The sequence below is a fragment of the Paramisgurnus dabryanus genome, chromosome 10 (assembly GCF_030506205.2).
Source record: "Paramisgurnus dabryanus chromosome 10, PD_genome_1.1, whole genome shotgun sequence".
Classification (NCBI taxonomy): Eukaryota; Metazoa; Chordata; class Actinopteri; order Cypriniformes; family Cobitidae; genus Paramisgurnus; species Paramisgurnus dabryanus.
In genome coordinates this window covers 6,927,187-6,954,787 of record NC_133346.1, presented here as the reverse complement: position 1 = coordinate 6,954,787, position 27,601 = coordinate 6,927,187, and the positions used below count along the sequence as shown (strand labels likewise).

The 27,601-nt window shown below is 38.6% G+C and overlaps 1 protein-coding gene across 3 annotated transcripts in view; it reads right to left on the bottom strand.

The window, feature by feature from the left end:
• The window catches only part of nrip1b (nuclear receptor interacting protein 1b), a 35,030-nt gene extending 11,786 nt beyond the window's left edge, over nt 1-23,244 (bottom strand). Inside the window, exons 1-2 of one of the 3 annotated variants that reach the window (XM_065260828.2) lie at nt 22,949-23,244; nt 10,172-10,326 (exon numbers count right to left, since the gene is read on the bottom strand). The gene's annotated coding sequence lies outside the window, so the exon portion shown is untranslated. Of the gene's footprint in view, nt 1-1,425; nt 1,542-10,171; nt 10,327-22,948 lie in introns of those variants that run through there. The other 2 variants (XM_065260819.2, XM_073816008.1) reach the window with 2 other exon arrangements.
• Nucleotides 23,245-27,601: the final 4,357 nt, after the last annotated feature.

The window sequence follows — 27,601 nt, the reverse complement described above, 5'->3', positions numbered from 1 at the left end:
GATGAGATGTTTTCCTGATGTCGGCTACCGTAGCTTCTCTATGCATTTCAAAAGTGAGGGGTGAGCAGTGGACTGAGCTGTTGGTTGCAATTCGCAACCTAGATGCCGCTAAAATTTACACACTGCACCTTTAAAATAAGCCAAAAAAATCTGCCAATGGGGTAAGAAATTTTTTCTAGTAGTTTTCTTAATTTAAGTGTTTAAGAAAAAAGTTCAAGATTTTTTATTATCCCATTGGCAGATTGTTTTGCTTAAATTTGGACTATTATCTTAGGTTATTTTGCTTAATTTAAGAATTTCTTACATTTCTTAAAACAAGAAAAAATACTTTGTAAGAAAGTCCTTCTTTTCAGTGTACTCTCCTTCCAACTAAACACCTTTAACCACTGCTAAAACCTACACTGGAAAGATGTATGCACATGAAGCACAAAGGCACCCAGGACATCTCCCATCCTCAATCATCACACCTGCTGCTTTCACAGAAAAGGTGTAAACTTCATAAAACAACAGTTTTCCATCGCTAAGCTTTTTTAATGACGGCTAATGAGAGCGGCCCAGCGTTACTCGAGCTCGGGCACGGAGCGGGCGTCTTCGCTGCAGCTCTCAGGAGGCTCAGACAGGTGAAGTGTGGTAATCAATTTGCTCTACTGCCAGGACTCCTCTCCTGAATACCAATGAATCTCTCTCTCCTTCACACGTTCTCACACTCAAACACACATTTCAACTCTTTCCCTGAGCTGATGGGAATAAAAAAGAGGCCTGGCTGATCAGTTCTGGCCTCCGGGCTGTGTGTGCGTGCACGTCAGGACACAGATTACACCGGTGTACTGCCTGAAACAGCTACAGGGGAAACAAGGTTAGAGCCGCACAGCACTTATAACACGAACGCATTCGAACGCTTATAGGCAGAATGATACCAAACGCAAACCATGTGTGCACCTGTGCCACCACATGGCATGCACAAATAGATGCGTCTGAGGTTAACCTAAAGAGGTCACCCATATAAACACACGCAAACATATCACCTTCCAGCTATACTGTACACCACTGGGCATCTATGCGTAAATAAAATTTCGTCTTTCTGGAATAAAGCCAAACTCAAATCCGATGTGCCCACGTGGCCAGCTCATCTCTTCTGCGTAGCACATTTTATATCATTTTTTACCTTATTAGTATCATTAATCGCTTCTAACAAGAGGACACAACCTCACCTTGGCAGTTTCACACCCAGCTGGGAAGCAGAGATGAAAGAGAGATCACCACACTCATTCACTGCTCTCTCTCCATCTCTCTCTCTCTCTCTGAGCTAAGGTGAGCAGACAGCCAGGAGCTATAAAACCGAAAATAAAAAAACTCCCTAAATGAATGAAGAGGAAAAACATGCTGCCACTGTTATGCGTCTGTCTGCGACCTTGACATACTGACCCCATCACGGGACACTCTTCTATCTGCCACCTGGCAGAGCCCCACCCTCCCGCTTCCTCTTCTTGGTAACCCGGCGGCACTGAACTACACCACGCCACCGCAAACCCCATCCCACCACTAACGGCAACAGCGCGGGAAGGTAGAGAGGGTCACCGTGTCCTCATCTGTAATCCTTTGCCATTCGTCAGCGGTCCGGCTGGAGGAGTAGGAGGCACCTGCCACAAGGGGAGAATGCCCAATTAGGCAGCTGTCACACAAGGCAGAGGCTCCAAACTCATTCCTGTCAAACCGGAGAGCAGCTGCGGGTGCCAATTACAGCCAAACATTAACCATTTGGACTGTAGGAAAGGCACTGGTTTTCTAGCTTGTAGGCACTGGAACCTGATCGAAACGGCTTGTCTCGTTCATACCGCAGTAGAGACCCAGAACAACATCCAGCCTAAAAATATCCTGTGCTGATACAATCATATACGGGTGATTCTCACGAAATCCAGATTTAGAAGGTGTCCAGCATCAGATTTTTTTAAAAAGCCCTTGAAGCCAATTTATTTTTTTACATATAAGATTAAGGTCTGAACTTACTATAACCATTATTTTTAGAGGATTTAATTTGAATTATTTATATTTTTTAGATTATCATGATCAAAAATGATCATTACCGCAACATGATATTACATTAAATATATGCATTCACAAACTCATGTTTCGGTAATGAGAACTAAAAAGTTGTCTAGGTACTATGACAAACAATTATCACAGTCAATTATGTCCCTTCCAAACATTTTTTTTTTTTGAACATGTTAGTTTATTGAGGGCTTAAACAATAATTGAAATTTGTTGCGGAGGATGAGAAAATTGGTCTTGGAAACATTTATATTCCTTATTATTGTCTCTACATTTACCAAGGATCACCAAATACCACATGTTTCTTTACTGTAAATGTTTATAGTACAACATGCACTGAAGCTTTTTATTTTTTAGATTTTTTACTTATAAATATTTCCATGTCAAAGAACCCAAATCCAGTCATGGACACGTTGCGGTAATGAAATTTTTCCCCTTTAATGTGAAAAAACAACAAAATTGGTTTGTATGATGTCATTTGAAATCATGTGCAAAATAGTACATGAAGGGATGTTTGTAACTGTATGCTTCTTATTTTGATAAAATGTTTCATGACACCTCATAAATCTAATTTCGCGAGAATAACCCATATACGTTAAATCAACCTTGAATCTACCTTTGGATCAATATTTTTATACTGTAAAGCAAGCAAAAATAATATTGAGCTGCATGATATTAAGCAATGTGACATACGGATCTAAATAACCAACCCTAATAGAGAACATGTTCCTGTGAGGACTATAGGCAAAAAAATCCCTACCTTCGTGTTCTTCTCCAAAACCTTTATCAGCCAACGTAACAGCAATAGTTTAACATTTATATGTTTAAATCAAATCTTCACAACCCTGAGGCCTTCTTAATCTCCTTACTGTTAATTAAATGACAATGGAACGTATGAGAGCTGAGAGGAGAGAGAGAGACAGAGAGAAAGAGAGAGAGAGCTGCCGGGTCTCCTGCCACCGAGAGAGTCGTTAATATTAAAGATTAATGCTCTTCCGCCGCCAACGCCACAGACCTTACAGTGCTACCCTCCCGAGTGTCTATTCAGCCGTGTGTTTTTTGTTTGGAGAACGCACCGCAATGCAAACTAGAAGATGACTTTTGCCTCAACAGCGAGTCAGGGTGCGCCAAAGTTGTTGACAAATCTGCTGTGATTGTATAATTCATCATCTGAAAACGCTTCTGTTTTGAGTACGACGGAAACTAATCTGCGGAAGCAAAATTAAATGAGCTGGACGCCGGTCGGTGGAAGATTTACGACGGATAGAATCCGGAACTGTGACGGTGGTTATTGATCATCTGGTCTCCATGGTTACTCATTTCGATCGGAAAGTCACAGAATGGCGAAAATGAACGCTTAAGGTACATAAGCGTTCAAGGATGAGTTTAGCACGGATACCTCTTACCATCCGGCTGAGTTATTTTGGAAGTCAAACATCAGGTTGACCCCCGTCTTACTGTTCTAAATCCATTAAACAAACAGCTTATAAAAATGAATTAAACAAACAAAGCAAACATAATGAATATTGGGTCATTATTCTGATTGGGGCAGGGGTTAACAGTTTACAGGAGATTTAGATTACTGTATAATGACTTCAGTTTGTTCTTCATAAAAATCTACAGGAGCTACAGTACTTACTTAAAGCACTTCATAATTTTAACTCTTCAAATACCCTTTTCAAAGCTTTTATTGTAACTATACAATAAAAACTAATATTGCAACTGTATCATTATTCAGGACGTAAACATCTGGAGTAAATAAGGACAAAATTGTAATTTATTTGTAAACTATTTTTTCTCAAGTGTATGGCATCAAAACACCTAAAATTTAAGAAAAACCATACCGAGTATATCTTATGTTGGATGATTTTTGCCTTTTTAAACAACAAATAAGTTTATCCATGAACCTTTTCAACACTAGTCAGTTCAACCCACCAAGCAATTTTGGCTATAACAAGTGTCAGCGAAAGTCTAATAGATGTCTAATCATAGTCCAAGAATAGACGATGGGTATATGTTTAGAACATGTAAAATAAATGAAAGCAAACACCTTGAACACTTGTTGACTTTGCTTACATAATGGAGTAGGTGAGAACCGGGGCGAAAGTAACGCGGGATGAAAGTAACAAAGCGATTTTCTCCAAACCATGATAACATTTGCATTCCAAACTATGACAGCATCTTTAGCATGCAACCCTTGACAGAGCTAACAAATATTGCATTATTTCCTTACCGTTTTGCACATCTAGGTCCGGATAAGTAAATTGATAAGTAAATTCCTAATGTGGTAATTTTTTCTTATAACGCGTTGTGTTTCTCGTTTCATGTGTTACAGTACTGATCAATCTATAGGTTATTTAGTGCTCTAACACATCCTGAAGTTTCACTTCTCAGAGTTTTTCAAAATAAAAGGTAATCAGGTTTAAATGTCAGGAATTCCTGTCGGGAGGAAAGTAACACTTTTGTCCCGCTGCTAATACTGTTGCATTATGTTAAACATTTATTTTATTCTAATTTGATTTAATTTCTTTTTCATAGTGTTCAAACTTTAAAAAAATATTTGTATTTTGAAACATTTGATAAAACTGAACTTTAAAATGAAAATGTAATTTTATTATTTTTTGCAAGGATAAATGATAAAATATGTTTTTGAAGTTAGATATAAACAAGTCACAGTCATGCTTGTTGTGTTACTTTTGACCCACCTTTCATGACCACAGCGAAAATATATCTTTGTCTAAAATATTCTTTTTCAAAATTAAGTTTTTCTGAAAAATGCTACTTTCGCCCCTGCTTTCCCCTACTTCAAGTTTTTAGCAAAAAATGGCATGCAACCAAATTTAAGGTTATTTAGGGTAGAAGTGGGTTACTAGTAGCCAGACTATATTGGGTCTAAATTTAGCGGTCATTCAGTCTCGGTTTTTTGCTAGCTGGGACCGCACTGCTTACTGATGTTAAACTTTAGGATTTGATACTAAGGGGCGTTTACAAGTTTTCAACCAAAACTAGAAATGTTTTTATGTGCTTATGCTATTAGTTTTACACAAAAACTGTATTTTTTTGTGGTCCTGAAAATTAGGGGTGGGCCGATCCGATATTCTGTATCGATCAGTGGTGGACGAATTACACAAATCGTGTACTTGAGTAAAAGTAAAGATACCCAGGGTAAAATATTACTCAAGTAAAAGTAGAAGTACTTGCTTAAAATTTTTACTTGAGTAAAAGTACAAAAGTATCTGCCTCAAAATGTACTTAAGTACAAAAGTTCTGTGATTTATTATGGCCGTATCATTTTTGTCACAAAACTCAAATTATGTGAAATAACTCTCTTGGCTAACCAATCAATTAATAAAAGGACATTAATAAATCAGACACTGATGTCTATTAAAATATAACAGGATTTGAGAGCAGTACGTCTCATTTCAAGATTTATTTGTTAAATAATTTATCAGTTTAAGTGTAATAAAAACTTGACTTAAGCACAGGTTCACAATAGTTTTCAAAACATTAAATACATAACGTTATCTAGAAATCAGTCTCCCTTTCTTTGACAAATAAAACAAGCCTTACAAAATATAATTTCAGAAACGTTTCATGTGGTTTAGCATGTCATATGTATATTGTAATACATAATTAAATGTATTTATATATTTTGGAAGCAAAACTTTTGAAAATATTAATAACATAATCTCAGTTAATAGGGAGCACTCCAATCCACCTGCCTGTTTAAGCATCATACACTGCATGGCTAGTCAAAATGTCATTTATATTTTACAACAGTGTTGATAGTGATTCATTGTCATTTCACAATAACAGAGCACTAAGCTTCAAATACAATGAACGAAACAGCTAACTATACGGCTAAAAATAGCTTCAGCCTGCATAGCTTAAAGTTCATTCATGATACGTCGTATATATTTTAGCAACACAGTTAACAGTTTTCTGCAAGCTACTGTTAAAATTGCTCATTTAAAAATATAACCAGAATAAAAATGGCTTACCTCTACGCGTTTCCTTAGATTGAAAGAGTATTCTTTTAAAACGAAATAGCACAGTTTCAAGGCAGGCAGAGAAGACACGAAGGACTCGTTCTTTTATTCAAGGACTTAAAAAAACTCGCGTAAATAAGGCCATTGTTGTTGTGACGGGTCAGTTATCTCCTCCGTTGTTTTTGAATGTAGTTTCATTCTCCAGTCCAAACGATGCATTGGCTGGCTGCTGCACTCGCGTGACTCGCGTAGCTTACGTGAAACAGCGCGGCAACCAAAACAAGTTCAAAACAAAGCGCATGCTGTACCCTGATTGGTGGTTTGACGCATCACGTGTGCATCTTATTTTTTTTGTGCAGCTTTAGTTTGCCCAGTTACGTTTTTTATCCACTGATAAATAAAAAGGAACGACCGATTTTTTAAAATGTAGTGGAGTAAAAAGTAAGATATTTGACTTTAAAATGTAGTAAAGTAAAAGTAAAAGTCTTCCAAAATAAAAGTACTTGAGTAAAGTACAGATACGCGAAAAAACTACTTAAGTACAGTAACGAATTACATTTACTTCGTTACTGTCCACCACTGGTATCGATACTGGTCCGATATTGGCAAAAATGGCTGGATCGAATATTAGACCTTAACTGTCATGGCAACTTGGCGTTACTAAGCAACTTGCCGTAAAAGCATGACATAAGCAACATGCTGTAAAGCGTAGCAAGTAGAAACCGCAGCTTAGCATAAGCAAAAGATGAGACCTGTCCGGAGGTACTTTTTCATGTTTATCATACTTAAGTTATGGTTTACTTCACACATTTACTTTACATTTTTATGGCTAACAAGTGTGCTATTTGGAGTTTAATTGATTAAAAGTTCGATAGAGATGGTATACTTAAGTTTGTGGTATTGACATCGGTATCAGACATGAAAAAATGGTATCTGCCCAGCCCTACTGAAAATGCAAACTTTTAAAGACAGGATTCAAAGTGCAAGTAAACTACATAAATGTAAATCTGTGATGACAGTGATGTCATGCTCATGTGCTAATTCAGTCTATATGCATGCATGAGTAAAACCAAAACAACCATGGTGGCTTACAGGACTTAAGATACAGAATTTTTTTTAAATTCAACAAAATGTACAAAATTTGGCCGCTTTATCATCGTCTGTCTAAAGAAAAACTGGCCGATGCTTTTGCTGTCTTTATTGTTTGTATTAATCGCTAGATATATCGCTAGACATATGCGCATGTGCATAGTGTTTCTTTACATCAGCACCCAGGCACGCGTAATACAGCGTTTTTATCGGGTTTGCGAATCTGTGCGGATCACAGATTCGTGACAGCGTTGTCACATGTATATTAAAGGGATAGTTCACCCAAAAATAAAAATTCTGTCATTTTATCGCTCTTATGTTGTAACAAACCTGTATAAATTTGGCAAACACAAAGGAAGATACTTTGAAAAATGTTTGTAACCAAAAAAATCAGACGCCCCATTCACTTCCATAGTATTCTTTTGTTCTACAGTACAGAAGTCAATGGGGCCTTGGTTTGGTAACACACTTCTTTTTCGTGTTTCTCAAAACAAAGAAATGTATATAGTTTTGTGAGAGTGAGAAAATGATGACAGAATTTTGGGGAAAACTATTACTTTAAATTACTTTCAGTTTTTTACTACATCACTGTTGTGTACAGTAGACTAAGCCACAAAGACCACAAAGCACTGGGACAGTCTGACAACAGACCTAACAGAGTGCTAAACTGTAAACTGTTAATCATTGCAGATAAAACGGAAGCCTGAGTTAAAAGCAACAGAGGAAACAGACATAACAGCAGAGTTCAACAGGTTAGTATGCAACCACAACAGATCAGTTACGTTAATTCCTTCATTTCTTATTCCTACTTACAAAAACGAAACACACAGTGGGCATATGTGGCACTACAGAGATAAAGTATGGATGTCGGCCTTCAACTGGTGTCTCAACAAAGCCACAACATCTGTAGCCACAGGAAGACAACCGTGCATTTAGGGGATCAAGTATTTTACAGTGCCCCCTTTACTGTCATTGCTAACAGTCACGGGGTGAGTGCATGTGACCTTGAGAAACATTGCAGGCACAGTCAGGGCCGCATTGCCTGCAGGCGTCCTTGAACTGAATCTGCAAGACAAAAACCTTCACGCTGTCAGATAGACATCTCAAATCTCGCCCCAACGTCTCTTTCTCTCGCTCTTTTGAATCCTCATGGTTGTTATCTCCAACCCAGCGGGGGAGTCTTATCTGAATGCTGGATCTTTAACCTTAGCACTAAAGATGCAGCCAGAATTTCAAAATGTCTCTCGCTGGTGTATTTTTAACCTTCCACAGATTGTTTGTCTCCGTTTCAGGGGATTAGATGACTCTTCGCGGCACCTGAGGCACTAGGCCGGCCAACCCGTGTTAAGGTGGTACTGTAACTCGATATCAATATTTATGTAACATGATGGTAATATTCTGCTCCAGAATTGGGCTTGGTCGTCAGTGACGCCACAAGATCTTGTTTTAGCAGCTCAATTGGTAGAGCACTGCGTTGGCCGCACAAAGGTCATGGGTTTGATTCCCAGGGAACACACACACACACTACTGAAATGTATACTTTGAATGTACTACAAGTGGCTTTGGATAAAAGCGTGTGCCAAATGCGCCATTCGTCATTTTATTATATTTTCAATCCCACTAGTTTGTGAAATCCAGGCTAAAGTCCTACATCTCATTAATGATTGATTAATAAAATGATAAAAGTTTGATCTCAATCATTGATTTCACTTTAATTTCAATCTTTGACATGGCCTTACTTAAGCAGTATTACAAAAAATGACTTTAGCTGGGACTTAATGACTAATGCTATGTACACACCAAACGCGGGGCATCGCGTTACTCGCTCTAGATCGCTTCGTATCATGCAAATTTTTCGCTCGAGTTGAATATTTTCAACTTGGGCGAAGACGTGTTTGAAGCAAATAGCGAACGCATCTGAACGCGTCTTTGCATTGACTTTGTACGTAATCAACTCGCGCAAATCTTTGAACTCGCATCTGGTGTGAACCCACAGTTATGCTACGTACACACCAAATCCGCGGCATTGCGTTACTCGCTCTAGATTACTCGCGGGATTTAACTTCGTATCATGCAAATTTTTCGCTCGAGTTGAATATTTTAAACTTGGACAAAGACGCGTTTGAGGCAAATAGCGCGTGTTTTCGCGACAAATGCGCTGCCCGTATCACTTCATTCGCATTGCCCCACACGAGGACGCGTCTGAACGCGTCTTTGAATTGACTTTGTATGTAATCAACTCGCGCAAATCTTTGAACTCACATCTGGTGTGAACCCACAGTTAGGGGGCGTACACACCAAAGCGTTTAAACGCAACTGAAAAGGCAGGCGGACGCCAACGGTGGTGTTTTTTTCAGCTAAGCGCTTTGGTTGCTATGATACTTCTGCTTTGTTTATCAGTCCTTGAACGATGCGCTGGTTGTTTGTTGTGATATTTGTCCCGCCCCCCTAATTTGTGATTGGATGGCCAAGTGAGAAGTGACATTGACGAGCTGAGCGTTTCACCCAAAGTTAAACACTTTTTATAACTCTAGGCCAGCTGCGTTTTTGAGAAGCGCTGTGCTTTCTTTGGAAACAATTAAAAACATACGCTGGCTGCCGGTGTAAACACATTGGTTTTCACCGACTGTCACTTAACATTTAGAAAAAAAATTCACACAAATTTCTGTATGGCTCCAGAAAAGACAAGTCTTCATTTTTGCTTAAACTGTCCTTTTAAAAAAAGTTTCATCCCCTCTTCACTGCCTTTCTGAACGAGGACAACACTTGAAAGAGAAAAAGTTACGCCCAGCGTTTTAGCAGAGCATAAAGCACATTTTGCAAATGCAGTGCCCTTGGTTGCACAAGGTCCATGACTTTAAACAAATATTTGGACTGTCCTCTGTACATCGGCACTGAGGTGAGGGAAAAGGTGAGAGATGTCACGTCTGAACGCTAAACCTGCCTCGGCGCATGCAGGAACACAACTCGAGCGCATGCGGCATGCATGGGAACGTACGGATCGTGTCCTTCACGGCAGACATCGCAGCACCACGTGGACTGACCTTTCCTGACTGTAACGTTATCGCATGTCATATGTGATCCTGCTGGACACCATCTGGCTCGGGCTCCTCTGGCAGCACGTAGGAGTCTGGGACGTCAGAGCTCTCCTCACCTTCACTGGAATTCATCACATTACTGAAGGAACACCCACCTGGCCCTGTTCGAGACACGCACGCAACACGATACTCTGAATTAGATCAAAGGTCATTCGTACCAAAACATCATCTAGTGGGTTATTATTACGAGTATCTACTTTAATCAAAAACCATAGCTTTCTTGTAAAGTATTATGGTTTCATGGTTTCGATTCCAAGGGAGAGCACATACAGATGAAGTCTGAAGTTTAAGGGCAAGCTGTTTTGGTTATATATGTCTACCAAATGCATGCATATAAATGTAACCCAAACTAGGAAAGTGCTTTTACAGTGTATAACACATTTGAAGTTTCATGCATTGTATGAAGCAATATGATAAATACTAATGATAATTTATATAACTGCGTAAGTTCTGCTATATTATTTTATTTTCAGACAGATGCTTAATACACACCAGCACACTTTTATTTACTCCAGTAAAATCTCGGTCTAAAACCTCAAATACCAATCAGGTCAAAGTCTGTTGCTCTGTCTGTCAAACACAGAACAGTAGTTCAGTATGGCAGACGTCTCTTAGATCAAATATTAAACTGTGCCATAAACAGTGATTACTCTATATACAAGCTTTGTTTCTGCCCTTTCTCTCTCTTTCTCCTGCCTATCTGGCTGTGTGTTTCTCTTGGTACACAGGAGGTTCTGTTGACCTTTCACGTTAGACAAAAACAACAATCTGTCATGAAAGGCCACGCCCACCGGGATCGGAGTCCAAAAGCGTAACAATGATGCAGTGATTCTCCCATGACTGCTGGCTTTCACCAGTGCGGGATACTGATGTCATCTTTATTACCCTGTGCTATAATAAAACCTTGATTTAAGCCGTGTGCGTCAACAAATATTGCACAAAATCATAATTTTCGCCAGAAATAAAGTACTTGTAAACCAAAACTTCTCGTCTTGCCGTGTGACGTTCCAGCATGGCCTTGAGTATTATGCAATTATATAATTAGTTTCACATATGTAACGTGTGACCTTTCGACGTGATTACGTAATACGTTAGGTCACATGTAGGCGGACAGTATGCTCGCTCATAATAGAAGCGACGTGTTTGTTGTGACCCGTTTTTCCAGGTCATCCACACAGCATCGAGTTAAAAACATTTGAACTTTTCAGAATGCCGCAAGCGCACCGCAGGTCATGTGACAAGAACCAACCGACGGTCGTGTTTTCCACATGGTTTTAGACACGAAATGTGAACCGCCTCTGACTTAGAGGACTCTCAGTGGCTATGTTTGACTGTGACTGCGCAAGCGCACAGCCAGGGTTGCCAGCTTCGCGTATCAAAACCAGACCAAAAGCATCCTAATGACTATTCTAGGGATGTGCATTTAGGTCATATTTTCATTTCGATTAATCCATAGGTCTGAAGAACGAGTACTCGATTAACTGGGGGCGGGGCAATCAAAGGGGCGGGGCATACACGTCATAGTGAAAATGAAAATATTTTTATTAAAAACACTCAAATAAAACTTAATTTAAAGGGTTAAGTTAATAAACACAAACCGAAGTGCTTTCTATATGACGCACTCTACATAATATTAGGCGTTTATACAACATAAATGTACAACGTGCATCTATCTGCATAAAATGCAAGACTTCAACTACGTTTTCAACTAAGTTATGTACAGAAAGTTTAACTCTCTTTGTGAATGTGCATCATAAACAGCGCTTTTAAACACGTCCAGTCAAAGCACAAGCTTTATAACATTAACCAGCTTTAAGTCTTTTGCTATCATTTTAGCGATTAGCTGTGTCGTGTCGTCCTCTTACCTGTTCAAGATGTAATGGTAATGCTCGTATGGCTCTCTGGTATCTCTTGACATTTGATGTTTAAATATGAGATGATAACCCATTCAACTTTTGACGGCACTGTAAATTTTGCACCTGACTGACTGTATTTCCAAAAAATCACAGCATCCTTTTAAACCATAGTGCCTCAGTGATGTGAGGTGTGGCCGGCTTCACGGGATTGGCGGCTGCCGTGTATTGCGCGGATCGGCGGGTTGCTTCACGGGATCGGTGGGCTGCCGCGCATTGCGCGGATCGGCGGGTTGCTGCCGCGCCGATTGTTTTTGAATCACGCATGGTAACGTAACTGATGTCATACGCCGATCTGCGTAGCTCGACACGACGTCAAACACGCATATCCAGACCCAGTCTTTACTATCAGATGCGCGTGTAATGCTAACCAGCCATCCAAATGCCGCCATATCTATAATAAATAAATAAACCCACATGATCGATCATCAATGCTACGTTAGAATACTCGAGCAATCGAGTACTCGTGCCCATCCCTAGACTATTCACAGCCAAATATCAATAACTAATAAACGAAATCCTTTCATCTTTAACCCGCAAGAAAAAAAACAAACCCGCGGAGACAGTTTAAACAGTAGCCAAATCTAAACAAAAAAAAGCAGAGGACTTGGCAACGCCTCCCAGCACACAGCATCTCTCATTGAGTTCCCGCTTTATCTCTGGATAAATGTACAAAGCTGAGTTCATATATATATATATATATATATATATTCATATATAGGCAATAAAAACACAATTTTCAAAAGGCACGACGCTATTTTATTGCTTTATGTAGCCTAATATTATGAAAGTACACATAAATGCTTCAGAACGTACAGCGCGTGACCCCATAATGCGTGGTACCATTGCCTTGCTATTGCATGTTTCTGTGACGAGTAGGGATGTAACGATTCAACCGTGTGTCCCATTAAGAATGCAATCTGAAATCGATTCTGAATCGCAAGGCTACGATTCTTTGTTTTATGCACAGCTTGTGCGTGTACTACGGCATATGGTCAGTAGGAAGTCCTTATCAATCTAAAATCATAACGAGTCGGAGTCGTTTATAACGTGCATTTAAAAAAGCAACACTCGTTAAACAAAATAATTTAAAATATTCTTTATTATCATGAAAATACCTGAAACAATTTTAAGAACAGTGATATAAATATTCCTGTAGACATTTCGTGGAATAGCATTCGTAACTCTACTTCTTCTGTGGCACAAAGGGAGTATCTGCATGGGAGCGCCACCTGGCGTTCGGATGTGCCTGGATTTCACCGTAATTCTTTCATTGAGAAAACGCGCATTTGCACGGTTAATTGTTACACCCCTAGTGACAAGAATTATGGGAGACGTAAATAAGAGGTAAATATAAGACATGAACTGAAGCACAATTCTTCTGCGCATGTGCACAATGTATTTTTGCATCCGATTGAGAAAATACTACGATTCTCGCGTTAACATGCATACTTTTCTCCTGCTGATCGCTTCACAGACTACACCACCCCCTTCAATATGATCGAAATTTGCATCCGATCGACCCCAATCGTATTGATTAAGGTGTTTACAAGATGGCTTTTCAATACGATTGAGCCATCAATACGATTACAAATGGATTATTTGGTTGCATGTAAACGTACCTAATGGCCACATACACTCTTGAATGACATGTATTGGAATTATATTAAAATATTCAATAATATTGACTTTTAATGCCAAACTTGAGCTCAGTTTGTGACATTGATGGGATCTTTTCTGAAACTCAAAAAAACATCTGAGATACAAGAGACGTTTAATCTTATTGATGTCTAGGAGAAATTACTGAGATATTAAAGAGATCTAATCTGTGACTTTTCTTATTGCAAATTGAGTTTGGTTGTAGAATATGCTTATTATTTTTTATAAATAATTGAACTATTAGGATTGACTCCACATTAAGCTGCAGTGTGAATGGGACCATTGCTCCTACTGTACGGTTACTGTTTTTTGAGCTTACGTCCCAGCGGTGTGAAAGAAGAATATAAAGGTCCTGAGAGATCCCAGACCTGTACAAATAGCTCTGGCCGTGCAATCTGTGCTTCATCTGCTACTTTTTCTACCAATTCTACAATCCGTTAACGAGAGACAGACCTTTCGGTTGACCCACTTCTGTATGGCTGCGTCTGGCAACAGCTCAGGCACCCCATCTGACAGAAACACCACAACCTTCCTGAACTGTGAGGAAAAATAGGTCACAGTGGCCCACTTTTGTCTTTCTGTTTTTTTTCTGGAGATAGTGTGTGAAGATTGCTGCAGAGTTTGATCGGTCAGCTCAGAAAAGAGAGAGAGGGACAGAGAGAGAGACCTTAACTTTCAACATTGAATGCACATTTCCCTTATATTAAAGACAAACAGGTCTTATCAGATGCCAGGGATGCACACAGCACACGACTCAATTAAACATCACTCGTGTCACAACTGTGCCCTCCTGAATATCACATTACACATACAATTCAGTACTTACTTTTAAATATACATCCTGAGGACATTTCTCTTTTTTTGACATTTTGACAGATGCTTTTATACAAAGCAACTAACAGTGCATTCATTTCCCCTTGGAATTGAACCCACAACTTTTGGGTAAATATTGCTACAGTTGAGCTAAAGAAACACATCTACTGTATATAGATTAAGAGCTGTAATCATTAGTGCTGTGTTCAAAATATCGATACGACGATACATCGTCATGGGCGCCTGACGATGCGCGCATCGATACAGCACCTTCCGTATCGATTCGGATGTACTTTTGAAAGTAACGTGACAAATTGCTGTTGATCCGTGATCCATATGGAAAGGACGCATGTGTCCCGCGGAGTACGTAGAGTTAAAGGTGGCGGGGTATACTTTCACTTTGCGTGTCTGTCTCGCTGGCGCACGTGTCTGCATAGTGAGCCGTGTACTCGCGCTCTCTCTCTCGCGCGCGCATTAAAGTCAATGAGTTCAGTATGAAAACGCAGATATCTTAGCCTATACTACTGCAAAGGGCTTTATTAGCCATGCTCTTATAAAACAGTACTAACGCATTTGAGAAGAAACACGACAAAGATTTGCATGTGAAAAGTGTACATCTAGAAAAGAGATACTTCAAACTATAACTGTCACATTAATAATCTGATTTCTATTAAATAGTATTAAGTCTGACTGCATGTTTATAGATATATTCATAGATGTAGAATAATGAGAGACAAGAGTAAGGCACCATCTTTGTAAAACTGCTTTTAAAAAAACATAAGTTAAGTACTAACTCTGGGATTTTAAATATTTCTAATAGCTAATAAATGAATGGCAAAAACACAACTGTTACAACACTGCTTATTCAATGTACAATAAACAAATAATAATAATAATGTTACTAAATTCTGAACAAAAATGTAATTCAAAATAGTGTTGTATCGTGATGCGCATCGTAATGGGACCCTTGTATCGGGATACGTATCTTATCGGGGAATTGTTGGCGATACACAGCCCTAGTAATCATTATATTCAATCATTGCATTTCTACAGACAGAGGATTTTAAGCATGCTTGTGTTTTGCCAACAATGTTGCTAGCTGATTTCTCTCTCTCTCTCTCTCTCTCTCTCTCTCTCTCTCTCTCTCCTGTACGATTACTGTAAAGTGAGAACATATTGTCAAACAACACAAATAGACATACGTGAGGACAAGCTGATCCTCTCACATCACCAACAACAAAAGTCTCTCAGGGCTAATTTACTCGCGGATGCTCTGAGTTTTGTCAGTTTCAAATGGCCCTTTGGGAAAACTGCTTATAGTTGATCAAAAGTTACCTAGGGATAACGCAATGATGTGTGTGTTGCGTGCTTGCTCGGCTGTTTTCGGAAAAGCGGTACAGCTGGATTCTATAAATCTGATCAAAATAAAGACTACAAAGATATAAAGGATGCAATAATATAGGTAGCCAAGATTGGTAGATTGGATAGGTCAAGATATTACGCACTGCCCGAAAATAGTCCCCTTGGTTACTTTCAATAGCAGGGGACTATTTTCGGGCAGTGCGTAATATCACTACGCCTGTGCAGCCATGTTACATCAGCAAAGTCATTGATTATTACGCCAGAATGAGAGTAGGCTATAGTCCTGACCATATCTGCCTAGAAATTTGCAACTTTTAATTTTCTGTCGGTCTTAGTACACGATGTAACTACAGAAGAGTCAAGTTTTAAATAGGAAAAATATTGAAACTCTTTGGTTATTTTTTTGTGCGATGCTAATGGTCTAATCGGATTCAATGGATTATGCTAAGCTATGCTAAAAGTGCTAGCGTCAGTCCCGGAGATCAGCTGAATGGATTCCAAAACTGTAAGAATCAAATGTTTAACTCTAGTCAAGCTGGAAAATAAGCATATATATTTTCAAAAGAAGTGGAGTGTGCCTTTAACATGAGATTGTCATAAACCAATTTAAACCATTTAGGTACAGATATGTGTCCATCGACAGTGTGATCAGGACCCGACGCGAAGCGGAGCGGAGGTTCAGTCTCAGTAAGCTCTCTGTGTCTTGTCGTTGTTCGTTCTTCTATCCACTGTTTAAATGTTTTGTTTTTTCCGTACATGTTAAAATTAATGTCAAAATGTTGTGGTTGTCCAGTGTTTGTCACAAGATGGCGCCAAACAGTAATCTTTATTGGCGCGGAGCGATTTAAATCGTACAAGTAGTACCGGCTATGCGTTATTACTTTGGAGCGGTTATTATTTGAAAAGAACGAACCTGCAAATGTCTCAACTCACCAATCAGAATCAAGCATTCCAGAGAGCCGTGTAATAAGTAAGGAATAATTGATGACGAGCCGTTGAATTATAAGAAAATATTGCACACCAAAGGTGGTAATGCGGCACGACGCGAGTGTGCATTATTTTCGAATAATTCAAAGGACCGGAGTCAATTATTCCGCTTATACCACAGTTACCAAAAATATTGCTCTGGTGCCTATTTTTAAGACATTTTAAAGGTTATGTGTGCGGTTATTGAAAATTTATCAATACCCATGGAACATTTCTCAACCAATCAGAATAAAGCATTCAACAGGCCCATAGTATAATTACATTCACCTCTATAAATATATAAATACATCTGTAGGGCAACAACCGATCATTGACCTTATTAAACTTATTTAGGTGTATTTAGGGCAAGCCAGACCTTAATATAACCGCTGAGGGCAGCCCTGAATGGAGAGACAGGTGGCTTAGATAAAAGATCTGATCCGTCTGGGCCCCCGTGACCGAATCAGATGTATAAAAACACGCTTACACAAGTGGAGCACCACGTACATGTAAAGATCTACCACAGGTCAGCGTTGTACCAATTCATTGCAGACATAAACATACTACTTTTTACCAACTCAATGAAAAGTTTACAATTAGCAGATGCTTTTATCAAAAGATACTTGCAAACTTATTTTACTTTTTGTTTCTGTCAAGTAGCACCAAAAAATGGTCAAAATGGTCCATAGCCATCACTGGGGCAGTATCCTTTCAAAAGGTACACCTTTGCACCTAAAAATTTTATATTGAAGGTACATATTAGGACCTTTTTAAGTGACAGATATAGGTATAAATTTAAGAAACAATTAATTTCTTAGTGAGCTTATATAAAGGCTGAACAATGCAAATATCATGATAATATGATTTCCATATAAAAAACTTAATTAACCACATTTTTAGCTTTTATTTTTAACAAAATCCATATATAAATAGCAAGATATACCACCAACGGCTGAAAAAATATAACATTCAAGGCAAGCTATAAAAACTAAGTTATGTCTAACAATAATTTCTTCCCACTAGACCCGAAAGAATCCGGGCGTCCTTTCAACCGTCATTCTTCATTTCTGTGGTACATAAAATCAATTATGAAATCAATATTTATATTACATAGCTGTGAAACTGTTAATTGATAATGTGAATGATTAAAGCTCCCTCACATCTTTAGTCAAGGGTGACACATAAGCCCTTCACGCGGTGTCACATGACCAAATCTTGTTTAAGAGAGTTACTTAAAAGCTTTCGGGTCACTCAAAGTCAAAGCGTAGCATTAATGCCAGCAAAGCAGGTGCTGCCTCCATAAGCCTGAAGTAGGAGGACACGAAAAGGTTTGTTGAAGGACATCTCCCAAACTAGTGAAGGAGATCAGGTCACACACTGAACAAAAATCAACCCATGACTGAAGTGAAACTGTTTCTCATAAGGAGAAGGTTCAACTAAAGTCCTCTTATGTAAATGCTATGCCATGAGTACCAAACAGCAAATCTAACACAAAATATCCCAGCATGCCTTGCTCCACCAGACATCAAACAGTGTTTCGAGATCAGGGGCAACATTTTACCGCTGGCTGTAAGTGAGGGGTAGATGGCAACGCATCTAGTGGATGCTGAGGTGTCCCTTGTTGCCAGGCAACAGCTCCACTCATTTTAACCCTGCAAGTCTTAAGTGATTCAGTGGTCTGAGGCACTCCAAAACTAACAGGACTTCATTACTTGTCAGGGGTTTCTGCATCCGACAACATACAGTAAGACAACATAAATATGCTTTGCTGAACTTGACCCTTAACCTCTTCATGAAGTGAGACAAAGCAGAATCAGCATAGGTGGTGATCACATATTCTAGGTTTATATATTAATCCAAGGGTTGGGTTTATTCATATGTGACCCAACCATGGGTTAAAACAACCCAGCATTTAAAGTGTACAAAAGACTTACATCTAACAATCTCGCTGATTAACATTTTGTTTTTGTAATTCTGTGTATACATTTATTAAAATAATGTTCTCAATGACAGCTTTTCAAAAATGATATCCTATTATATTCCTAAAATGGGAAATATCCAAATATATTGCCTCGCTTTACAGTAGTGCAGTGTATCGCAGCATATATTATATCGCCATCACGATATACAAGTTTATATTCCAACTCACCCGAATTCACTAATATAAGATGTAAATGTTCCCGGAAGTTTTTATGATGCCACTTTAGCGACAAAACAACAATTTAAGATTTTAAATAAACTAAGTTTAACTAAGAATCAATTTTTGTAAAATAAGTAAAAATTGCAATATTATAGTAATGTAAATACTGTATAGTAAACTTTAATGTTTACTAGGGCTTGGCAAAAAAAATAAAAAATTTGATTAATCGTTTTTTTTACGTTGTAGATTCAAAATCAATTCTCAAAGGCCACAAATCGATTTTTTTCCATATTTATTACAGTGAACATTGAACGTAAGATCAATGTTAATCTAACTAGTTAATCTAACCTTGTAAACTTATGTTCACTGTTCTTTTTTATAAATATAGTATTTGTATTAAATCTATATTCACTGAGTTGAATCGAGAATCGAGTATAAAAATCGGCCCGAGAATCGGAACCGAAAACCGAACAGAGAATCGGAATCGATAGTTTGTGAATTTGAGATCGAATCGATCTGGAACATCCGAATCGATACTCAGCACGAGTGTTTACGATAATAAAACTGTAGTATACTACAGCATACAGTAGGATTAACTATAGTGAACTGACAACTTGTAAATGTTAAATATAAAGGGAAAGCTTTTAGACACAAGACATAATGAAGCTGGGAATATTCCTGTCGCTTGCTCTGTAAATGTCGTACTGATGCGTTGACTGCAGATCATTCTGTATGTCTCAGCGTATTGCTGCAGGGTCATTGTCCTTTGAAGGTTTCTAAAAGGACAGGCCACTAAGATGGTGTGAAGGACAGCTTGGCCTGCTGTGGCCTTGGCCTGAGAATTATGCATATTCATCTCTCGGCTTCAAGAGGCGAGCGACTAACCCATACAACTCCAGATACACTGATTGAGAAGCGTAGTTTAAGTATAAATCTGCCTAAAATAAGATACAATTAATAACGGACCCCAGAAGTAGTAAAATCCCTTTTAACCCGGTTGCCGGGATTCCTTGACCTCCGGGAAAAACTCACCTCAAGTGGCTGATACAAAAATACTTCTGGCATTTTTAGGTTAGCCCTCAAGAAAGTATATTAAATTAACCTGTGTGTGTGGTTTAGTAGCCGAGATCATGTTTCTCAGTATCAGCAAATGTCCATTTTGGAGGACTGAACTCTTTTACAAATGACCCTTGGTGAAATATCTTCACAGCTAAGTGTTCAATACACAGCCTATCTATTTTTTACGTGAAGTATGATTTACCAGAGTTCACCTTCACCACAAATTCAACAAACTACAACATTGGTAACAGTACATCAATCATAAAAAAATCAATCCTTTGCTATATATGTAATCTATGCCATTGGTACAAGGTTGGAGGGATCTGTATATGCCTTATTTCATTTCCCGGTCTGAATCCTGAAGTTCAAACTCTACAGACTACAGATTGGCTGTTTAATTCTTATTTTGTATATTTCAGGGCTCCAGACTAACTTTTTTCACTGGGAGCACAGTGGCCCCCAACTGAAAATTTTAGGGGCGCAACCAAAAAATGTAGGGACACACACCGTCAATCAACATGCTAACCAAATATTCACATTTCTACTAATTTCCACTGTATTACTAATAAATATATATTGATGATAGATGCAGAAATAACAATGTGGTGTTTCAAATTCAGTGTCACATTTTATTGTGCACTTTTGGAAAAAAAGCTCAAATTTACTGGTTGCACATGTGCGACCTGATGTAAAATTCAGTGGCACACTCTCAAATTTTAGGGGCAAAATGCCACCATTTGGGGGCAGTCTGGAGCCCTGTATTTTTAACTTCAGGCCATTTATTATCAACAATATGTACAAAAAACCTATTCTCCGCACAAAACCAAGCATGCCGTGTCCCTGGGCTGTCAACTGACTTGTTAATGAGCCTAAAGTGCCCGTGGCTTCTATGGATTTACGACATGTTACACCATGCAAATCTATGTTGTGTGACCTAAAACCATGTGCTTCGATCCACACCAAGTGTCTCCTAAAAACCTTTTAACATTCCCGTGTATTTATGCACCTTTTAAAACACCTATTGATATACATTAAACATGACACGCTTTTAACCACTTCATAGCCCTTAAGCAAACACAGACCTCGCTAATAGTGTTGAGGTTAAAATTCAAGAGGAAAATATTTTTAAGTGACCGCCAGCTCACTCTGAGTTTATTTTACTGACATCCACAATAGAAATGAGGTCAATGTGTGGTAATATTTATTTCTATAGTAATAACATTACTCGGCACTCTCAAGATGCGATCACATAATGCTTTCAACCTGCTTTTGCTTATCAATTCATGTTTCTCAAAATGCTTCTCTAATTTTCGTCTGGACTATTGATCTGAAGGACAAAACAGTTATAAGAAAAAGATTAAAGTTATATGTGATTCAATACGTGTCCCTCCCTGTGTCAGATTCACGACTAGATTGAAAAACTAATTCTGTTAGCAAGACAAAATTATGTGTGAATTCTCCTTAGTAAGTGATCAGCACTGGAATTCATTAACTAACTTACCCTACATTCTGTTCTCCATCCACAGAGATATCAACAAATGCTGACTTATATAAACACAACTAATATGAAGCATCCGCAATCTACCATGCAATGATCTCTTAACACACTGATGCACTTTCCCTTTTTGTAATCCTTTCATTTTTCCTCCACCACAAAAACTTTAGAGAGCACCTGAACCAACATCGACCCCAGACTATGGCCTCTGCCTCTCAACCTTTAAACTTTAACCCTCAGTCTCATTTTTATTGACTGAAGCCACAGAGAAACTTCACGAAAACCATAAACAATGCAAAGTCCAAAATATGTGTCAATGACCTCACTTTGCATCTACATGAATAGAAAAGGCTTGATCACACGCTCACCTAACAGGTAATGGCTTGGTGATATGAGTGTGTATGAATCCTAAGAGCTCTCAGTTGAACAAACAGAATGAAAGAATCAGATGTAAGACAGGTATAGGAATAAATATGCAAAAGATAATTTGAGTTTGGACGCAGAATGAGAAAATATAGAAAGCTTTTGACTGCCAAAAGGTTACAGATGAACATTAATGTTACCCAAGATGATATAAAATACGAACATTATATTCAAGCAACACACCAAGCCTTCCCAAAAAAGTCAACACAGATCAGTGAATATCAATGTAAAACAACCAGAAATAAAGATATTTCTTAGTACTTTGTTATTCATATAACATATATTTCTAGTTATATCCTTCTAGTAGAAAATGTAAATGGGGGCTTCAAATAATGAGGGTCTTAAAGTCAAAAAGGTTGAGGTCCACTGCCTTATGTTCCCGTAATATAAAATCATAATTATTGCACAAACAAGAAAATACTTTTTTTTTACATTTCATTACATTACGATACACACAATGTAGATGTGTTTTGGGTAAAATGCAAACAGAAATAACCCAGCACGTCTATAAATAATAAACCAGGAGTGAGATATGAAGCGGCAACATCGCACTGTAACGGGAAACAAAATGGAAACTAACTGACAGCGCGACCACCGCGGGAACGCAGAGCGCGTACTTGCTTGTCGTCGGAGCTTATATGTTTCAATAGTGTGTCTGTGTCAATATTCAGGCGAACATTTTCACTGTTGCGTTAAGCCAAAGACAGTTCAACTTTCGCTAAACCGCCGCTACAAACGCGCCGTGTGTGCGTGGCCTTTTTATGCGTTTTAATGTTTCCGCATGCTCACTAAAAACAAGCAAAATATAAACGTGTCGTGGTGTCACGCACCCGAAATCTCTCCAGATGCTGAAGCTGAACTGAACCGCTATTACGTCGGCTCGAAACACGTACCTGGTTCCGCTATCCGCGCGACTGCGTTCTGGAAACGCTGGTGTTTCCTGGGCGCAAACGTGCGCTTTGTATCGAGCCGGCTGGATGTAGAGTCCAAACACTCATCGGGATCTCCAGCACCAGCGGTCGGGTCTGAGTCCAAACTGTGTATTCTCGGAATCCCCGAGAACTCCGCAATGTTCACACTCCTCCTCTCTCGCTCTCGAGTGCGCGCAGCTTAAAGCTACAGGAGACGTTCTGCCTTGCGTGCGTGTGCGCGCACATGGAGACGTGCGTCAGCTCACCTCTCACGACATGATCTGGAGTTATCTGAAGCTATTTGAGAAAACAAGACACAGTTTTATAAGCAAAACAGATAAACATTTAGAGCATAACTCATTTGACCTTTTGCACAGTGAAACAAATGATAATGTAAATATTGTTGCATATTTGTATGCATATAGAAAGTAATAATAAAAACAATAATAATAATTATTATTATTATTAAGAAAGTATTATTGCTATTCTTAATAATAATAAAAACATATTGTTGCATATTTGTGTGCCTATAAGACATTATATGAATAATAATTGTTAATTATTATTATTAATAAAGTAATATTATTAGTATATCATTAACAATAATAACAACACATTTTTATTTGTTAGTGCCTTTAAAAGCACCTAAAAACAACTTACACAAAAAAAACTTTAAAAAAATTTCAAACAACATATAATACAAACAAAAAATATAACTTTGCTACATTACAAGTAATTTAAACGTACTATTATTTATCTTGACTAGAGATGAGTTGCTACAATTTCTAAAATGAAGTTGGCATATTTATTTTGTAAGTTATAACAACTCATCTCTAGTCAAGATAAATAATAGTTGAATGACTTGTTGATTAAAAAAATGTTTTAAGGCAGAACTTTTTTCTTTACAGTGTGGCACTCGTGCGTAATGGCATAAGCTTTTTATAGATTTGAAAAACGACAAAAGACGATTATTTTTTAAATTCCTGAACCTCAGGGCACTGCGTCAACAGTGTCATGGGTTTGATCCCAGGACACACACACATACTGATATAATGTATAGCCAAAATTTGCTGTAGGTCGCTTTAGGTAAAAGCGTCTGCCAAATGCATATTTGCAAATGCAAATGGCCTATACTATTTCAAATAGATGGTGTCAGCCATTGTGCTCTAAATTTCCTCAGACATGATTTGCTTCTGTCATGATTTTACTAATGTCTCATGATTTACGTCAGCTCTTTGTTCCACAGAGACCTGCAGGGCTGTCAGTGTGGTGTCTGTTGGCTGTCATAAGATTACAAAGTCATTAAATGCACTGAGCATTTGTAACTCACTGTCTATACTATTGCCTCTTCTGCCATTACCTACTATCCAAGGTTGTGGGTTCAAGCCCAGGATGAACCACACATTCATAATAATAAAATGTAGCTAACTTTGGGTTAAAGCATCTGCATTAAAAAGATTGTTGTGCATATTTGATCAAATGCAGTATCCTACATCCTGGATCCTAAAGACACACACCGGATCAACGCAATCTCTCCGTGCTAAGTCGACCTTTAAACTTAGCAGACCTTTCATCTTTGAACTTTGACATTAAATGCCACATGAATAGAGATACAATATCCGCCCTTCATTCCTTCCCCATCTCGAGCTGTCTGACCCGTGCCCTAAAGCTTTTCACAGAACCGCGGTTCATAGAACTTCAACCTTTGACCTTAAAACAAAAAAGTACATTTGTATGTTTTTGTCAGTCATGCTGTACATTGGCCATTAAGATTCTCATACTTGGAAAATTTAAACAACGGCCATTCAAATTAATATCAGCAGCAACGACTGCAGTTTAACCTGTTGATAACCAACTTAAAAGCAACACAATCATTGAAGTGACATTTTGGCAAGTTTTGGAGATGCATTCACTTCAGTATAAAATAATTTACTAAAATAATTTCACATTTTTATAGTTTCAAAAAAAATTTTCCCGAACTGAAATCGAAAATATTGTTGTTATTTAGAAAAAGAAAAAAATGCTGGAGTCTATAACCCCAAGGTAAGAAAAATATCTTTTTTTTTCTAAAAACTTTTCCAAATCCTCAAATTTCCCTAGACAACAAAATCAGAGATTTCAATATTAACTCACGTTAATGCAATCAACACAAAAGATGTTTTATAAAACTAAATACAAATGACTGATAAAGTTTTGTACACTGTCAGAAAAATGCTCACTAAATGGTCCCTAGCTGTCACTGGGTTCATATTAGTACCTCAGAAGTACATATTTGTACCAACCTGCAGATGGTACATACGGTATTAGGACCTTTATAAAGGGTACTGCCCCAGTGTCAGTCTGGGATAATAAAAAAAAAAAATTCTGCCTGTATCATAATCTGAATTCTGTTTCCACCTGTTTTTTACACCTCTGAAAGAGGTTTGTTCCCCGGGTCCACAGGTCCACCAGGGGCTCAGGGCATTTGAACTCAGACGCCCGACTGTCTCAAGGGTTGTAGACCATTGTGTCAAAGGACATTAACCTCTACCCTCCCACCCCATCTATGCATTAACCTCTGTGTATCTAGTGGTTGTTGAAGAAAAGAGACAAGCAAGAGGGTAGCAAAGAACCTGACAGGACTTAAAGGAAAACACCACTGTTTTTCAATATTTTACCATGTTCTTACCTCAATTTAGATGAATTAATTCATACCTATCTTTTTTCAATGGGTGCACTTAATCTTTGTACAGCGCGTCGTGAATGTGTTAGCATTTAGCCTAGCCCCATTCATTCTTTAGGATCCAAACAGGGATGAATTCAGAAGCCACCAAACACTTCCATGTTTTCGCCACGTTTTATTTTGTGCCACCATAATTACTCGTGTAACTACTCTTTAAATAGGAAAAACATGGAAGTGTTTGGTGGCTTCTAAATTTATCCCTGTTTGGATCCTAAGGAATGAATGGGGCTAAGCTAAATGCTAACACATTCACGACGCCCTGTACAAAGATTTAATGCACGCATTGAGAAAAGAGAGGTATGTATTAATATGTCTGAGTTCAGGTAAGAACATAGTAAAATATAAAAAAACGGTGGTGTTGTCCTTTAAACTCACGTTAAATAACAGGTGATTATTACACAGCAGCCAAAGTCATGACCTAGATAAAGACACATTCATAAATGATTAGGCTGACTCCAGACGTACTTCTAAAAATAGTCCTCGCAGGATTTTACGTCAAACAGAAAGCTTTCGGAGTGCTCAGTGACAGATCATTTCAGTTACAGCATTTTCTGGGGTTCAAAGTGCACCTGAGCATCTGTTAGCCTCTTTCAGCTATGCGTCAGAAAGATGTGGGCGATGATTTCAACCCATATTTTGAAATCTTTTGAGTCCCTGGTGCATTTACATCACAGAAATGCAGTTTCTGAAATGACATTCAGCGTTAATTAAAAGTGAGGGGTGATTTGAGCTCATTGTTTCATGAATAAATAAGTTTGAATGCTCTCCTGTGATCGGTGACTATAAGACTGTACATCTTTTGTATTTAATCTACATACAGGGCCATCAAACAGTTTGGCTGTCATTTCAGTGTCTCCTCAAATTTGAAATCTAGGTTGCCACAGCTGTGCGCTTGTGTTTGTGTGTGCATCGAAATCTAGCGGATAGGCATGTTTCGGCCTGTCGTAGAGAGGTGGTTTGTGATCCAGCCTTCCTTGTGCTCTTCGAGCGTGTCTTCTTGACCTACTTTGTGATCTTTGGCTAATCCCTGGGTAGAAAGAGGGGTCTGGGAGGGGCTGCTTTGCTTTCCTCCGCCTCATTTGACTATCAGATGGAAAGGACAGAAGCTTTTGAAAAAACATTTCCACACGGCTGGGGGATTTGAATGTGCCTTCACAGCATTCTCTCCGATTGTTTTCTTTCCCTCTCTGATCTTTCCCAACTGTGATCCGAGTCATCCGAAAGGCCGCGTTCTCAGAGGAGTCGATGCATGAGACGAAGTCTCTACAGACACTGAGACACAATTCCTGTCAGGTGACAAACAAGCCGTGACATCTTACTTGTCACGTCGCGTCTGGCCTTGTTTCTAACTTAACAAGGCAATCTCTTGAGATCCTGGATTTATTTTAGGGCAGAGTTTTACATTTCTTTGTGTACTTGATCGTGCATTTAAATCTTGAGATAAACAAAAGGCGCTGTATTGGCTTACCCGAACAAAAAGGGTTTTCTAAGTGACGCTGCTTACAAAGCATCACCGGTGAGATTTTATGACAGAGCGTTAAGAGGATCGAGTTATTCCCTCTTGTTAAAGCACATCCGACGTCTCTGTCCGTGTCAGATTGCTGATGTTGTGGTTGATAAGGGATCTTTTGTGTTGTAGATCTGATTCAGTTTGAACACAATAGAAGGAACTTTAAAGGTATTGAAACAAACTTGTGCTTTTGAAGGGACAGCTCACCAAAAAATTAAATGTCAAATGAATTGTATTTACAGAGGGGCTTATTTCACGATAACAACCGGCTGCCTGCACATTATCCCGCTTATTACACGGCTATTTGCCGCACACTGGATGCGCAGCTCAGCGCCGTTCTAAAAAATCAAACACATTGTTTTCTATGAGTATACGCACACCGGCGCAGACAGGTGGCGCCTGT